We start from the raw sequence: 6000 nt of genomic DNA on the forward strand, positions 1-6000 counted from the left end.
TGTTATGCAGAGGACCTAGTAAGGGAGGGTGAAAGGGAGAACATGCAACCCAGGCCCTAATCTAATCAAAGGGTTAACCAGATTTGTATCTTCCACAGGTCCTATTATAATCCCTGGATAGTATAAAGCACACAGGTGCTTTATCTGGTCATTGCTTTACATTATTCTGATTAAACTGTACACTTAATGTTTATAGACATTTTATTGCATGTAAATTAGACCTCAATAAAGTTGATAAGACAGATCTGTGAAAATAATGTGTGTCCATTCACTACTTGAACAAACACCATGACTGCGCAGAGGAGGTATTGTAATCCCATTTTACAGATAAGGAAGCAGTAGTCTTGTCCGTTTGAACTGTTACAACAAAATAGACTAGGTGACTTATAAACAATAAAAATCTAATTCTAGAGACTGGGGAGTCCCAAGGTCAAGGCATGGAGATTCAGTGTTGGGTCAAGGCTTGCTTCCTCATAAACAGCCAGTCTTCTCACTTTAACCTCACATGGTGGAATTAACTGCTTCTGGCCTCCTTTAAAGGGCACTACTTCTTGTCAGGCAAGATGGCACACACTTGTAACCCAATTTGTAATTCCAGCAGCTCTAGAGGCTGAGGCAGGAGGATCCCAAGTTGAAAGCCAGCCTGAGCAACTTAGTAAGGCCCTAAGCAACTCAGGAAGACCCTGTCACCAAATAAAATACAAAAAAGGACTGAGGATAAGGCTCAGTGATTAAGTTCCTCTGGGTTCACTCCCTGGTATCCCCTCCACACACACACACACCAAAAAGATTAAACAATTCATGAGGTCTTCACCCTCATGACCTAATCACCTCCCTAAGCCCCCATGTCTTAAATCATCATCTTTGGAGGTATTATTTCAACATGTAGACTCAGGGGTAACAAACATTCAAATCACATCAAAGGTTAATAGCAAATAGGTGGCAAAGATAGAATCCACATGTAGGACTGCCTGCCTGACTATAGAATTGGGGCTTGTAATCAGTCACTGGGCAGGTCCAGAGTTGGTAGAAGGGTGACTTTAGGTTAAGTAGGAAAAAAAAATGCTGAATGATTTCTGTGGGAACGATAGCCAGTGTCTCTTTGCAGGGTTCTTTCTGCCCAGGGGAATCCAAGCCACCCTAAAACTAACAATCTCAGATAATTAATTAGCAACAAAACACAAACACAAATATATTTACTTAATGTAAAGCCCCTGAGAGATCTAGTCCCCATGGGTTCTGGAACAAGACAAAGGGAAAATGGCTCGGGTAGTTTATTTAAGGAGTACATCTAAGACCAGGATAAGGTTTCAAGAGCTGAGTCTTTGTTGGGGATATCTTGCAGTCAGCAGGTGGATTGACATCTTGGCAGGTCACACCCATCTCAGGTGCTGTGTGGGCCACAGCAGAGTGGGATAGAGATTCACATTGTCCCTGGGCAGTTGACCAGAGGAAATGTCCACTGGTTATTCCCAGACACCAGATGTCTCTTTCTAGGAGACTTCCATCTGTGGTGACCCACATGCAACCCATGAATGGCTCGTGACAAAATGATAACCTGTTTCAGCAATTTGTTTAGAAAAAGTGCCACCATCCTCCAGGCACATTCAGCTTTTGATGGGGTGAACTTAGTAAATAAGAGGTTGGGCTAGATTTCAATCTCTACTTGCTTCTTCAGGTGACCATTCTATTCTTGTATACAACTATAGGCTATATCCTAGTCTAGGGAGTTCATAAATTTATGTGCACACCAAGCATTGTCATTAGAACAAGAGTTACCTATATAAATATACATCTTTTGTATTAATACATTCACAGGTGCTTAAAACAGTCCATAGTTTATAATAGCTTTTATTATTTGTTTTTAATAGATATTCATTCAGTTACTATTATTGCATTACTATTAAGTGGAAATTTGTGAAGTTTTTTAATGTAAAAGAGGGTTTTGAGTATGTTGCCCTTTGGAACAGACAAGATAGAACCATACCTGGATTAAGTTTTATGGGGTCACTAGAAAAGGAAAGCACTAAGGTGGTAAATGAAAAAAAAAAAAAGGTTTTTTGGGAGTGGGAAGGATTAACAATACCATTTTAAAACCAGGGAGTACAGATGGAGTGGATGCTCTGGTGTGTCTCCTTTCAGGACTGAGATACTACCTAAGTTGCTGGGAGTATGACAACTGACAGTTCTTAGCTGAATCATTCTCCAGCAACTATCCTCAGCCAAACTAAGCCACTTTATCTGAGTTGCCAATCTTCCCTGGGGGCAACCCACCTTCTAAGACCAGTTAGAGGGGTAGAAGCGCTTAGCTCCTTTTTCTTAAGGCAGTACTCTTTATACAGGTTATTTCAACCCGCATCACCAAACAGTTTCTTCTGCCTACTTCTGCTTCCTTCAGCCCTCTCAGGTTTTGTTTTTGAGAGTACCAGGAAATAAAAAATTATGCATGCAAATATCAATATCTGTTTCCTAAGGGATTTAATCCAGAAGCAGTTCTAGAAAAAGGCTCTGTAGTTGCTTAGCATATGTAAGGTCCTGAGTTTGATCCACAGTGTGCACACACACCTGCAAACAAATACACAGGGTTTAAACTGGAATTTTGAAGCCATATTACCTGCTAGCCACTGGTATGTGAACTCTAGAACCCCATCACTGGTGGTTGAGGAGCACTGACAGTTCCTGGCATGCTGTGGAAATTGTTCAAACTTTCATCAGTGGCAAACTGAATTGTGGTGCTGTGGGAGGGTTTGCAGCAGATGAAGGATCTCAGGGATTTGGGGAAATAGTAATTGTAACAGCTTTGGAATGTGATAGTCATTTGGAAAGGGTGTGATTAATTCATTAAAGATAATGAAAGACTGAGGGTGATTAATTGCCAATATAAGATCAAATATGAAAGCCAGAGGTCCTATTTAGTAGCATATAAAATGATTCACATATCCTGCAGCCAGAGGGTAAAGAAATCTGAGCCAAATTGTGTTTGGAAACACAATTATATGAGTGACAGTGCCCCAGAGAAGGTTAAATTCTCAAACCCAGAAAATCTGGTACACCAAGGTCAAGACCTGATTGAGGAAAAAAAACTAGGATACTGAGACTTGAAAGGAGGCTATTTGGATTGAGGACTTGACAATCTCAAATGTCCAGATTCTCCTGACTTCTGTACACCTATAGAAGCAGCCCATCAACCCTGTTACATACAGGCTGGTGCTCCTCTTTTAGGGATGTGTGTGGAACATTTGATGATAAGGAGGCTTTCACCTTGTACAACACACATTTTCCCTCACTTCCCATTGGTTTACCTTCTTCTCCATTCTTCCACCACTGAAGGGGAGGGAATTATCCACAGTGTGAATAGCTGGAGGTAGTGTCATGGGGACAACCTTAGAGTCCAGAGTCAGCCTGCCACAGAATGCATGGAAGATTCTTCATGAGCATCTGACAGAGAAGGAAAATGCTAAATTTGATTCATGGATGATCCAGTTGGTATGTGGGTGCAAGGCAAAAATGGGCAGTTGCTATACTACAGCCTAACTCAGGACTGCACTGAGGGAATATCCTCTTAATGGCAAAGCATCAGGCAGAAGTGATGGCAGATAGAGACTCATAGGAGGTGGTTGAGTAGCTTGGCCTGTTCATCAGGGATGTGATAGGGAAAGGATGGGAAGAATGGCAATGAAGGAGTTTGGAGAAGAGGTGTGTGGACCAAGGCAGTGAGAATGAGGTCTGAACATCTTTATAACTGCATTAATGCCCAGCAGACAGCATTCCTGGTGGGGGAGGCACTAATCAGCCAATTAAATAAAATGATTTCTGTTGTTCTCAGCCAGTCAGCCTCTGCCCTCAGCTGTCCTCATATTGGCACAATAAACTTCTGAACAGAGTAACCATGGTGGCAGAGACAGAGGCTATACATGAGTCTAAAAGCATGAGTGTTCTAGTTACTGCAGTGTACAACCTGCTCTGTACAGAAACCAAAGATCAGCACTCCTCTGTCCCCATGCCCATTCCTCAAGGATATCGATCAACCTTTCCCCACAAATAAAGAAAGTATCACTTGTTTAACCCAGGAATAAAATTCCGCTCTCTAGATTATTCTAAAAATCCTTACTCCCTAAAGTAATGTTTCTTAAAGGATGGTTTAGGGCTATTGCATCAGGACTACTTGAGAAGTTTGTCCAGTCCTCGTCTGGACCTGCAGAATCAAAATCTCTTAAGTTTTCTGTTTGGGAATATGTATTTTGTTATTGCAGCAGCACAAAACAGAATAAGGAAATGACCTTTTACTACACTACTCAATATTCTAAACTTCTCCTAGAAACTAATCCAGTTGTGATGAGATGAGGAGTGAAAATATATATTAGGAGCATCAAAAGTGAAGTCACTTTGCCATATCAGTAGGACAGATCCACTATTCAGTTTCCAATATCAAATCACATTTACACGGTCTCAAACAAACCTGGCAGTATACTGTAGGTGACAGAATGAAAAGCATATGGTTTAGATAAGAAGGAGAAATGCCTACATAATAAAACATTGGAACTGAAAAGCCCCACAGATGTCCCAGTTCCTTTCTTTCACAGCAAATTGAGGGTCAATTTCACACAACTTGTCTGCTGCTGAGCCAGATCTCCTGAGCCTGGAGCACCAGACAGGGTCTAATGAAATGTCACCATGAGTAACGTCATAAGGGCTCTAAGAACTTGAAGAGGGCCCATAGTGGACTGTGTGAGTGAGTGGGAGGCAGGTCCTTGAGGACCTGTGAGGAGATGAGACTCTCAGGGGCAAGATAGAGACTCATGAGCACCAGGGGCAGTGCAGAAGGGTGGTACCCAAGTTCCAAGTTCAGGAATGTTAAGAACATCAGCACCTTGTATATGTCTTCATATATATACAAAGCTTCACAAAGCACTTCACAAAGCTCTGACATATAAATATTATCACACTACAGCACTTTTCATCCTTTGGGATTCTTAGGCATAAGGTACCTGGGGGACACGACTGAGAAGGACACTGAGAGCCAGTGAAGGATTGGAGACAGCCCAGCAGAAGGGCATCATGTCCAGAGGGTGTTATGGAGTGAGCTAGGGTTGGGGCAGGGAAGAGGAGAGTTGTAACCAGTACATGAGGCCCTGCAGCTAGAGAGGCAGAGGAGGGAGGCAGGCCCTGTGGTTTGGGACATCTTCATATGTGGCATGACCACTTGTGAGAGAGGGGTAGGGGACTGTGGGGAAAGCCCACAGGGGCAGGCAGCACTCAGTTGGGATACAGGACAAGGCCCCAGTCCTGGCAGAAATCAAGGCCACAGTTCAGTTCTAGCAACTGGGCAACATTCTTTGGTCACATGCCCAGGTGCCCCAGGGTCCTTCAAAGACCATGGAGCTGCCTCCAAGCAAGCATATGCAGTGGTGATTTGAGTCCTGGCTTGAGAGATTCATCAATAGAGTGGGGGAAAAAATCAAGAGAGGGAGGTAGGCATCAATATCAGACTGAGAACTTTGCCTTTTATATTGTAGGCAACAGGGAGCCACTATAAGGTATGTTCACAGGGAGTGTCATTCTTATAGCTAGGATGACACCATGTCTGAGGTTTCCCCCACAAACCTTATTGTTGACTTATCGCTCTTCTTTTGGTAGAAAAATGGGCAATTTGTTGGGCACACTGATATTGCTGGACTCAGAAATAGTGCAGCTAGCTATTGAGACATGGAGGGACCCAGAGTCAAGGTATGCAGGGAGCCCAGCAGGATAGGTGGGAGAAGCAGGGGAAGAAGCCAGGACCATGCAAATAGGACTGCAGAAACTTTTTCTAAATGTTGGGGATAGAAGTGGAGAGAAAGGGATGAGAAATCTCAAATCTCAAATGTACATTTAAATACATAGTTGTAGTATTTTTATGTGTGTCGCTTTTCTTGACTAAACACTCAGGGTCACTGCAGGTGAACTGGGCTGCACGAAATAATCACACAAGATAGAGATACGTTTTTCTTTGGGGTCCTG

The sequence above is a fragment of the Ictidomys tridecemlineatus genome, chromosome 3, assembly GCF_052094955.1.
Source record: "Ictidomys tridecemlineatus isolate mIctTri1 chromosome 3, mIctTri1.hap1, whole genome shotgun sequence".
Taxonomy (NCBI): domain Eukaryota; kingdom Metazoa; phylum Chordata; class Mammalia; order Rodentia; family Sciuridae; genus Ictidomys; species Ictidomys tridecemlineatus.